A 12,221-nucleotide genomic window follows, 5' to 3' on the forward strand; every position below is an offset into this window, starting at 1 on the left:
ATGTCTTATTAAAAATTTAGTAGGTGAATATCCTGTATGTGACTCAACTATTTACTGAGCACTTACTATGTACCAGGCACTGAGCTAGGCACACAGGACGCATGGGTCCCTTCTTTATATTTCTTGGTAGGGGCCACAGAAGAAAAGCAATATAGAGTTTTGCTGCATTCTACTATGGCTAAAACTGTGTTTAAGAATAAACTTCCCACTATTCATATCAATTAAGTTTGAATATGGAATCATTCAGCTCATCACAATAAAATTTGAGTATGAATTTGAGTCTGAGAAGCTGCTAAGAATTTCAATGTTGAGGGTGAGGAAAGATATTTTAAAAGGGAAAATCATTTTGGAAATAACATTACCTTATGTGCCAATAATCATTTCTACTTGATAAACTTAGCCAAAGCATTAGCATTATAACTCAATAAAATATCAGTCAATAAATTGTCTAAAACAAAACAAGATAAACAAAAAAACTATGAAGCCATCTTCTTCCCTTGTCCTCTCTGTCTCAACAAATAGCATCTCTACTATGGAGTCTTCCTTGACACTCACTTCTCCCTTACTCTCTACCCCAATTCAATTTATTATCAGTTCTGTGGATTCTACCCCGGAACTGTATCTTGTCTATCACTTTGCTCCACCTCTACTGTTTTGGTGGTAGGCCAAGAAATGGTCTTCAAACCAGTACCTTCAGAGGAAATACTGACTTTCAGGAGCGTGAGGGTAGTGATGATTTTAAAGGAATCCGTTTATATATCCAGATCTTTATATATAGCCTTTGCTAATTGTCATAAAGATTTGCCTTTCCTAGCCTTTCTTTCAAAATCTTCCTTCACACACTTTATAAGAAAAGACCAGCCCTCTCCCATCTGAAATTCCACTGTGGTGTTTTTCAGGTGTAAGAAACTCAAGGATAGCACAGAGCCAATGTGGAAAAAAAAAAAAAAGAAAAAAATTTAAGGGAAGGAGCACTTCTTTCAATGGTCAATTGAAAAGCATCTATAAGGATCAGGAGTCCAGGTAAATAGCTGCTCCAAGCCTGCAGGGCCCAGCAGACGCAGTGGGGAGAGGTGTGTACACCGTGTACCTGACGTGGACTATGTGCTTGGTGGGCTGTGTGCTGGACATGGATTCCCCTGGGAACCCGGACCTGCCAGGACCATGTCTCAGCCTGGGCCCACAAGCCTACAGTCCCCACACCCCAAACCTGACCTCGAACCTCAGGCTCCTGCAGTACCCAGACTTCACCAGCTACTCAGATGCACCCTTCTCTGCACCAAGGGGCAAATGGGCCCCCACCACCAATCCACCTCCCCCCCCGCCCCCCACCGGCTTTCAGGCCTCCTCTGAGCTTTAGAGGCTTCCCTGGTGGCTCAGAAGGTAAAGAATATGCCTCCAATGCGGGAGACCAGGGTTGGTTCTCTGGGTCAGGAAGATTCCCCTGGAGAAGGGTATGGCAACCCACTCCAGTATTCTTGCCTGGAGAATCCCATGGACAAAGGACCCTGGCAGGCTATAGTCCATGGGGTCACCAAGTGTCAAACATGACTGAGCGACCAACACACACATGGAGCTTTAGCGCATGGCACCCACGTCCCTGGGGGCGTGGCTCTGGCCTCCTGGTGCAGTCCCTCTGCAGCCCAGGCATACCGTCCTCACTCGGAGGGCAAAGCCAGATTTCCTGTGAGTGGATGTGGTGTAGCGTGGCAGCTGAAGATGACAGTGGCAGGGGTAAGACCGGGACCAAAGACAAAAACTATGTAGTTTACACCAAACTGGCTTCCCTGATGGCTCATATTAAAGAATCCGCCTGTCAATGCAAGAGACACGGGTTTGATCCCTGGGTCTGGAAGATCACCTGGAGAAGGAAATGGCAACCCACTGCAGTACTCTTGCCTGAGAAATCCCATGGACAGAGGAGCCTAAAGGGTACAGTCCATGAGACTGAAAAAGAGTCAGACCCGACTTAGGAACTAAAACAACAAAAGAGCTACACTGATCACCAGTGCCTGGAGCTGGAGAAGGAATTCCTGTACAGTCATTACATCGCCATCCAGGGAAAATCAGAGCTGGCTGCTAATGGGGGCTTACTGAAAGTCACGTGAAGATCTGGTTCCAAAATCAGCAGGCAAAGGAGCACAAAATGAACCACAAGAAGGAACAGCAGCAGCAGCACCCCGCACAGCCATCCCTGACAGCCCATGATGTGACCCATCACTCCAGCTGTGCCACTGTTTAAGGATTTGTGCCCCAGCTCCGCCAGCCTCCTGGGTGCCCCCTTCCCAATGCCTGTCAAGGAGGAGTATGCTGTAGCTCCCTGACCAGACTTGTGAGATAGGGGCCTTGGGGACTCAGGTGCTGGGAATGTGGCTCCTGTGGGGGCCCAGGAGGCCTGATGTGAGTCCCAGTCCTGCCACAGACCCTCTGAGTAACCTTGGACAGATCACCCACCCCACCGCTGTATCCCCTGGGCCCATCTCTGGAGAAGTCTTAACCCCCAGGCGGTGAGGGGACCACCCACTCCTCCTCCACAGACTCAAAGGTGGGAGGCCCCTGTAGGGACTAGACTCCTGGGGAAAGGAAGTGGAACCCAGAGAAGATGGAAAGCTTGCAGACTGTGACCTGAGGAGGTGGCGGGGTGTCAGCTCACATCTGCCTTTTCCTGCAGCCTCACCTCTACCTTCCCGCATCCTAACATGCCCTGAACCATCTCCAGACCGGATACACAGCACAGAGCCTGCAGGATGGGCCTGAGCAAGAGGCTCTAATAACCGTCCCATCTGAATCACAGAGCCATATCCCCTCACTCCCATTCTCCATGCTTGGGGAAAGGTGGCTGAAAGGGGACAGAGGAGCAGAGTCCACCCTGCCAAGTTTTTACCTCCCCATCAGGCTGTCCCTCAGGGCCCAGGCCTCAGGGAGCCCCCAGAAGACTTTCTGTGGACCAAGCAGACCTCACAGCTGGGCAAGTGTTGCACAGAGAGTAGAAGCTCTTGGATATAACCTCAAGAATATTTTTTTTCCTCTTTTTAAAAAATATTTTAAAAATATCTATAAACATGTTCATATTTTCATCTCTACTTCTGTGAACAATGAAGAGTAGTGCTAGAAATGGCAACTATAGAGATGTCCTGGAATCAGATTATTGAGCAATGTGGACATTGAATTGATGAGGACTTTCCTCTTCCACACCCCAACCAGTGTCCAAGAATTCTTTAGTCTTAATGGAAAACTGAATAAATGCAAAACAAAAAGAATCAGTAAAAAATATTGATTACTAAATAAGGCTTTTTATCCTGTCTTAATATTTTCAAGCAATATTTTTCAGCTGTTTGTAATACTCCTTCTCATCAGATTTTGTTCTTTCCCTGGTGGCTCAGATGGTAAAGAATCTGCCTGCAATGCAGGAGATCCAGGTTCAATCCCTGGGTCAGAAAGATCCCCTGGAGAAGGAAATGGCAACCCACTCCGGTATTCTTGCCTGGAGAATTCCATGGACAGAGGATCCTGGCAGGCTACAGTCCATGGGGTCACAAAGAGTTGGACATGACTGGGTGACTGACACTTACATCAGATTTTACTAGCTGGAAACAAAAGCACCATCAAAGAGTAAAGCGGTACTGCTTAGTGTAGTGACACTAATTCTTTTTTTTTTCTTTTCTTTTTTAAAAATTTCTTTATTTTTAATTGGAAGATAATTGCTTAAAAATATTGCATTAGTTGCGTTGGTTTTCTACCATGTATCAACATGAATCATCCATAGGAATATGTATATTCCCTCCCTCTTGAACTTCTCTGTCACCTCCCATCTCATCACACCCCTCTAGCTTATCACAGAGCACTGAATTTGAGCTCCCTGCATTATATAGCAAATTTCCACTATCTAATTTTACATATGGTAATGTATATGTTTCAATGCTACTCTCTCCATTTGCCCCACCCTCTCCTTCCCCCACTGTGTCCATAAGTCTATTCTCTATGTCTGTGTCTCCATTACTGCCATGCAAATGGGTTCATCAGTATCATCTTTCTAGATCCCATATTTATGCATTGTGTGCTGACTATTCAGTCGTGTCTGACTCTTTGTGACCCCATGGACTGTAGCCTGCGAGACTCCTCTGTCCATGGGGATTCTCCAGGCAAGAATACTGGAGCAAGTTGCCATGCCCTCCTCCAGGGGATCTTCCCAACCCAGGGACTGAACCCAGGTCTCCTGCACTGAAGGCAGATTCTTTACCGTCTGAGCTACCAGGGAAGCCCATATTTATGTGATATTATACAGTATTTGTTTTTCTCTTTCTCACTTCAGTCAGTCAGTCAGTTCAGTCACTCAGTCGTGTCCGACTCTTTGCAACCCCTTGAAACGCAGCACGCCAGGCCTCCCTGTCCATCACCAACTCCCGGAGTCCACCCAAACCCGTGTCCATCGAGTCTATGATACCATCCAGCCATCTCATCCTCTGTCGTCCCCTTCTCCTCCTGCCCTCAATCTTTCCCAGCGTCAGGGTCTTCTCCAATGAGTCAGCTCTTTGCATCAGGTGGCCAAAGTTTTGGAGTTTCAGCTTCGACATCAGTCCTTCCAATGAACACCCAGGACTGATCTCCTTTAGGAATGGACTGGTTGGATCTCCTTGTAGTCCAAGGGACTCTCAAGAATCTTCTCCAATACCACAGTTCAAAAGCATCAATTCTTTGGTGCTCAGCTTTCTTTATAGTCCAACTCTCACATCCATACATGACCATTGGAAAAACCATAGCCTTGACTAGACAGACCTTTGTTGGCAAAGTAATGTCTCTGCTTTTTAATATGCTGTCTAGGTTGGTCATTACTTTCCTTCCAAGGAGTAAGCGTCTTTTAATTTCATTGCTGCAATCACCATCTGCAGTGATTTTGGAGCCCAGAAAAATAAAGTCAGCCACTGTTTCCACTGTTTCCGCATCTATCTGTCAGGTTTCTCAAGAGGCAGGTCAGGTGGTCTAGTATGCCCATCTCTTTCAGAATTTTGCACAGTTTATTGTGATCCACACAGTCAAAGGCTTTGGCATAGTCAATAAAACAGAAATAGATGTTTTTCTGGAACTCTCTTGCTTTTTCGATGATCCAGAGGATGTTGGCAACTTGATCTCTGGTTCCTCTGCCTTTTCTAAAACCACCTTGAACATCTGGAAGTTCACAGTTCACGTATTGCTGAAGCTTAGCTTGGAGAATTTTAAGCATTACTTGACTAGCGTGTGAGATGAGTGCAATTGTGTGGTAGTTTGAGCATTCTTTGGCATTGCCTTTCTTTGGGATTGGAATGAAAACTGACCTTTTCCAGTCCTGTGGCCACTGCTGCGTTTTCCAGATTTGCTGGCATATTGAGTGCAGCACTTTCATAGCATCATCTTTGAGGATTTGAAATAGCTCAACTGGAATTCCATCACCTCCACTAGCTTTGTTTGTAGTGATGCTTCCTAAGGCCCACTTGACTTCACATTCCAAGATGTCTGGCTCTAGGTGAGTGATCACACCATCGTGATTATCTGGGTCATGAAGATCTTTTTTGTACAGTTCTTCTTTGTATTCTTGCCATCTCTTCTTAATATCTTCTGCTTCTGTTAGGTCCCTACCATTACTGTCCTTTATTGAGCCCATCTTTGCATGAAATGTTACCTTGGTATCTCTAATTTTCTTAAAGAGATCTCTAGTCTTTCCCATTCTATTGTTTTCCTCTATTTCTTTCTGACTTACTTCACTTTGTATAATAGGCTCTAGGTTCATCCTCCTTATTAGAACTGAGTCAAATGCATGCCTTTTTATGGCTGAGTAATGTTCCATTGTGTGTATATACCACAACTTCTTTATCCATTCATCTGTCGATGGGCATTTAGGTTGCTTCTGTGTCCTAGCTGTTGTAAATAGTGCTGCAATGAACATTGGGGGTACACGTGTATTTTTCAATTTTGGTTTCCTCCAGGTATATACCCAGTAGTGGGATTGCTGGGCCATATGGTAGTTTTATTCCTGGTTTTTTAAGAAATCTCCATGCTGTTCACAGTGACTATATCAGTTTGCATTCCCATCAACAGGGAAGAGGATTCCCTCATCTCCACATCCTCTCCAGCATTTATTGTTTGTAAATTTTTTGATGATGTTCATTCTGACTGGTGTGAGGTGATACCTCATTATAGTTTTGATTTGCATTTCTCTAATAATCAGCGATGTTGTGCTAGCATCTTTTCATATGTTTATTAGTCACCTGTGTGTTTTCTTTGGAGAAATGTCTGGTTAGGCCTTCTGCTCACTTTTTGATCGAGTTTTTTGTTTTTTTGGTATTGAGCTGAATGACCTGCTTGTACATTTTGGAGATAATCCTTAGTTGTTTCATTCGCTATTATTTTCTCCCATTCTGAGGGTTGTCTTTTCACCTCGTTTATAGTTTCCTTCACTGTGCAAAAGCTTTTAAGTTTAATTAGGTCCCATTTATTTATTTTTGTTTTTATTTCCATTACTTTAGGAGGTGGGTTATAGAGGATTTTGCTGTGATTTATGTCAAAGAGTGTTCTAATGCTTTTAATATAATTAAAATATTTTACAGAGCATCAGATTCTTCAAAACACACTGGATGAAACCAGGAGACTGAAAGGTAAAGTGATTTCTTTTAAATTCATTCTGCTATATATGTGTTATATACATATACACTCGGCTATGCAGTAAGTTAAAACATATAATTTGATTATATCATGAACTATATATTCCAATTACATTCAATCATCATCTTACTTTGTTTCATTATGTATGTAATATTTTCTATCTGCTATAAAGATTTACTTCCTAGATGCTGGGCCAAATAGATTTTTTAGCTTCATACGCTGTTCTCTCTCATTAAATACAGGAATATTTTGATTATGATATATGTGACATTAACAGAGTTATTTCTGAATAGTGTCTATGATTTTTTACTTTATAGCAAAAGCTGATGACAGGTTTTCAATACTAAGGAAATATCATGCTTTTAATTACTTTTAATTAGTTACTCTTCCTTCATTATTTTTTAATATGCATGCATGGGTGCTGAGTCATTTCAGTCGTGTCCAACTCTATGACCCTATGGACTGTTGTCCACCATGCTCCTCTGTCCATGGGATTCTCCAGGTAAGAATACTAGAGTGGGTTGCCATACCCTCCTCTAGGAGATCTTCCTAGTCTAAGGACTGAAGCCACATCCCTTACATCTCCTGCTCTGTCAGGCAGGTTCTTTACCACTAGCTCCATCTGGGAAGCCCATATTTTAATATATAGTTACAGTTTAACTACATATTACACTGCATCATTACAATTTAAATGATGAAAAATGTATATAGGTTTATTCTTATTTGTTTAATCTATTAAAATGAATAAATTATACCTATATTATTTAATTGTGATTTGACTGGTTTTATTAACCCATTTAAAATGAATTCATCTTTCCAGAGCTTTCTGTAATAGCTTTTGAAATGTTTATCAATGAACTTATTTGAACTGAAAAATTAAGTCAAATTTTATGATCAAAAGTCATAATTTAGCTAATTGATTTGGCAGTGTTAGTTATGCACATGAGAGTTTTCATTGGAATTCAATGAGCTAAATCCACAGATTCATAGTTTGACAAAAAATATTATTGAAAGACATGAAAATAAAAGGGGCTGTAGGCTTATGGGCCCAGGCTGAGACTGGTGGGCCTAGAGGGGCCAGTGTACTTGGGGGAATCCTTATCCACCACACCCCTGTACATGGTACATGTATATGGTGTCCATGGCCTGCTATCCTGCACATGCTGAGCTCTGGAGCCCTTGAGCAACTGCTCACCTGAACTTGCAGCCCTTATAGATGCTTTAATTAATCATTCAAAGAAATGTTCCTTGAAACCAGTACCTCCAGAGGAAGCACAGACTTTCAGAAGTGTGAGGGTGGTGATGGTTTTAAAGGAATCCATTTATAGATCCAGAGTTTTATATATGCATGGTGCATGCTAAGTCACTCCAGTTGTGTCCAACTCTGTGTGACCCTATGGACTGTAGCCTGCCAGTCTCCTCTATCCATTGGATTCTCCAGGCAAGAATACTGGAGTAGGTTGCCATGCCCTTCTCCAGAGGATCTTCCCCAGGGGTCGAACCCCACGTCTCTTACGTTTCCCGCATTGACAGGCAGGTTCCTTACCACTAGCACCACCTGGAAAGCTCAGTTTTATATGTACCCTTTGCTAGTTGTCCTCAAGGCAAGAACACTGAAATGGTTTGCCATTCTCTTCTCCAGTGGACCACGTTTTATCTGATCTGCCTCTTGAGAAATCTGTATGCAGGTCAGGAAGCAACAGTTAGAACTGGACATGGAACAACAGACTGGTTCCAAATAGGGAAAGGAGGACGTCAAGGCTGTGTATTGTCACTCTGCTTATTTAACTTATATGCAGAGTACATCATGAGAAACACTGGGCCGGATGAAGCACAAGCTGGAATCAAGATTGCCGGGAGAAATATCAATAACCTCAGATATGCAGAAGACAGCACCCTTATGGCAGAAAGTGAAGAAGAACTAAAGAGCCTCTTGATGAAAGTGAAAGAGGAGAGTGAAAAAGTTGGCTTAAAGCTCAACATTCAGAAAACTAAGATCATGGCATCTGGTCCCATCACTTAATAGCAAATAGATGGGGAAACATTTGAAACAGGGACAGACTTTATATTTTTGGGCTGCAAAATCACTGCAGACGGTGACTGCAGGCATGAAATTAAAAGACGCTTGCTCCTTGGAAGGAAAGTTATGACCAACCTAGACAGCATATTAGAAAGCAGACACAGTACTTTGCCAAGAAAGGTCCATCTAGTCAAGGCTATGGTTTTTCCAGTAGTCATGTATGGATGAGAGAGGTGGACTATCAAAAAAGCTGAGCACTGAAGAATTGATGAGTTTGAACCGTGGTGTTGGAGAAGACTCTTGAGAGTCCCTTGGATTGCAAGGAGATCCAACCAGTCCATCCTAAAGGAAATCAGTCCTGAATATTCATTGAAAGGGCTGATGCTGAAGCTGAAACTCCAATATTTTGGCCACCTTATGCAAAGAACTGGCTCATTTGAAAAGACCTTGATGCTGGGAAAGATTGAAGGCAGGAGGAGAAGGGGACAACAGAGGATGAGATGGTTGAATGGCATCACCGACTCAATGGACATGAGTTTGAGTAAACTTCGGGAGTTGGTGATGGACAGGGAGGCCTGGAGTGCTGCAGTCCATGGGGTTGCAAAAAGTCTAACACAACAGAGCAACTGAACTGGACTGACTTGCTAATTGTCATGATTTGCTTTTCCTAACCTTTCTTTCAAAATCTTCCTTTATCCACTCTACAAGAAAAGACACTCCCTCTCTCATCTGGATTACTGAATCTACCACAAAGCTTGTATACTCTTCCCAAGAAATATAAAACAAAAATCTGTGAAATTAGAATGCAAAATAATATCATACTGCATCTCATAGTATTTTATTAAAAGTGAATGAGATATGAGTAGTAACTTCCATATGGCAAGCACTTATTAAATGATAGCTACTATTTTTGTTGTTATTATAACTATTACTATTAATTATACTTTGAGATGCCACATTATAGATTCACAATTTAAAAATAATATGGCATGCTTAGCTGCCCCTAATATTACTTCTCTCAACTTCCCAGTAAAATATTGAAAAGATACATAAAACAACAAAAAGTACCTGCAACTCTGGGACTGAAAGAGTCTATTGGGATGTCTTACAAACAATAGAATGTATGGCAATTGGCTGGAAATACATTTCTGACTCTACATATCCCATCTTCTAAAACAGAAAAGCAAATATAATTCCACAAAGAAGGTAGGAAAAGACTTATTCTCTAGCATTGCACTGACTGGGAAACCATACAGTTATGCATTTACTGTACCAGAATGTTTTCCTGCTTCAGGTAGACTGATGCCCTCTTTCCCTGTCCCCACATTTCCATTCAGAGACTGTCACTGCTATAATACCAGAGAACTAGCAGTGTCAAGCATAGAAAAGGATGTACTGTAGTATATTACACTCTGGAAGCACCGTGGGCAGGGCCAAGAAGGGATGGATTCTGGCAGTAAGGCATGTGAGAAAGGGGTCTCTTTGATTTTGTATCCCCCGAAATTCTACACACAGCATCAGCCTCTGATAATCAGGGAAGTCAGCTGTTAGAGTAGGGGAGGCCCCATTAGATAAATGCCTATTAAGACAAAAATTGGGCTAAGGATTACCTGTATTAACCTTAATACTGATTCTACATATGAGTATCTGTTAGCTCTCAAATTAAAGCTGAGAAGAGTTAAAGACATTTGGTATAACTGATCTCTCAATCCACAGCAGGCTGGTTAAATGTTTCCTTATTCAAAGATTACTAAGCAAAGCAAGAGCTTCCCCAATGGCTCATTGGTAAAGAATCTGCCAGCAATGCAGGAGATGCAGGAGATGCAGGAGACTTGAGGAAATGCAACCCACTCCAGTATTCTTGCCTAAATCCCATGGACAGAGGAGCCTGTTGGGCGACTCTGGTAGTCCAAAGGATCACAAAGACTGGGTCAGACAGGACTGGGTGACTGAGCATACATACAGGCAAAGAAAAGAAGACAATAATAGTAGCATATGCTGTCTCCAGCAATGGCATATTTACTGAGACAGGCACAGTTTTGAGTTCTGTGTCAGTTATCAATATATCATCTCTAGCTCTGAATCACCTTTTCAATATATGTTCTGGTATAAACAAGAATTCCTTTGAATATCTCTTTTTTAAATTGAACCCAATATTCAGTTTTCTCAGTAGAGAGCACTCGAGAATCCCTGCTGAAGCAAGAGGATTTCTTGCCCTTTGTTGCAGAAACTGGGGTCAGTGGTACAGGTATGAGTTCATTCAACAGACCCTTCCCCAACCACAGGGCCTAAACTGGTCCCTCTGTGACTTTATAACCTCAGCTAGGCAAAGCCTTTTCACAGTCCCTTCAACAGGGAAACCATGGATCCCCACAGCCCAGATGCTCTGAATGGCTCCTATCCCTGCTGCAGTACACATTCCTATTGCATGCCCACGTCACTGGCTGCTGATGGCCAGCTTGCATTCCCAAGGGTGGCTATTGCTTTCCCATCAGCTCCAGTCTGGCCAAACCAGTGAACTTCTCTGCTACTCAGTGGGCTAAATCACATCTGCAGTGGGGATCTGAGCCCTTTCCACATTTGTCCTTCCTGCCTCCTTCAGCCCTAGGGAACCATGCAGATTTTCCTGACATCATAGATTATTACTCTTTGATCATAGTTAATACATTTTATATCAAGTGAACACTAGAGACAGTAAAGAGCAAAATTAATACAGCAGAAAACTCAGAAACTGATTTGACAGTCTAACTCAAACTGATCTTCAAGAATGCAGAGGAAAAAGGTGAAAATGAGAGAGAACATGTTAGAAATCCATCTCAAAGAAGTGAAGGCAAACCTACAAAAAGTCTTCCTAAGGAAATAACAAAAATAATAGGATCAAAAGTAGTCAGCAGAGATTCTAAGAAGACATTGAGACACATCTATTATTCATTGAAAAATTTGGGGGAATTATTATTATTATATGGTCTCCTCCAAACTCCCAGGGCACTTTCTTTTCACTGCGGCATTTGCTGTATTGTCTTGAATATGGTAAGAATGCTAGAATTTCACTGAAAGAACAGGTTTCAAACCTAGGTCCTTTCACTTATTATCTGTGTGAGTCTAACAAGTCTCAACCCCTGGGTCTCAGTTTTATATCTATCTTATAATATATCTTACATCTACCTAATTTCTCTACCTTAAATTTGTATTGGGTTATGCAAATAAGAATGAGAATATGTGAAACTATGTAGAAAATGACCCCTGAAACTGAATTTTTATTTCTTTTTGTGAACCTAAATATTTAGGGATAAAAGTCATATCATTTTCTTTGTGTCTTCTGCAGTACCTACTAACTGCTGGTACTCGATCAACATTTATTAAGCATGTTTAATTTAAAACACAGTCCAGTATAATAATACCTAAATTTATCCAGCTGTCACAAAAAGAACATTGGGTTCCATTCAGAATTAAAAAAAAAGCATAGGTGAGGAGAACTGATTGTCTTTATAAGCAGAAACAAAATTCATGTATTATTGCTACTTGTTTTAAGCTGAATGTTTATAAAGTAGTGAATATTAAGCCG

The 12,221-nt window shown here is 41.9% G+C and overlaps 1 long non-coding RNA gene across 1 annotated transcript in view; it reads left to right on the forward strand.

The window, feature by feature from the left end:
- LOC145506585 (uncharacterized) overlaps positions 1–12,221 on the forward strand; it is a 29,342-nt gene that overhangs the window by 1,211 nt on the left and 15,910 nt on the right. Inside the window, exons 2-3 of the long non-coding RNA XR_014054052.1 lie at positions 900–1,023; positions 6,582–6,629. This is a non-coding gene — a long non-coding RNA (uncharacterized LOC145506585). The remainder of the gene's footprint in view (positions 1–899; positions 1,024–6,581; positions 6,630–12,221) is intronic.

The sequence above is a fragment of the Giraffa tippelskirchi genome, chromosome 5, assembly GCF_054371585.1.
Source record: "Giraffa tippelskirchi isolate mGirTip1 chromosome 5, T2T-mGirTip1v1.2.pri, whole genome shotgun sequence".
NCBI lineage: Eukaryota > Metazoa > Chordata > Mammalia > Artiodactyla > Giraffidae > Giraffa > Giraffa tippelskirchi.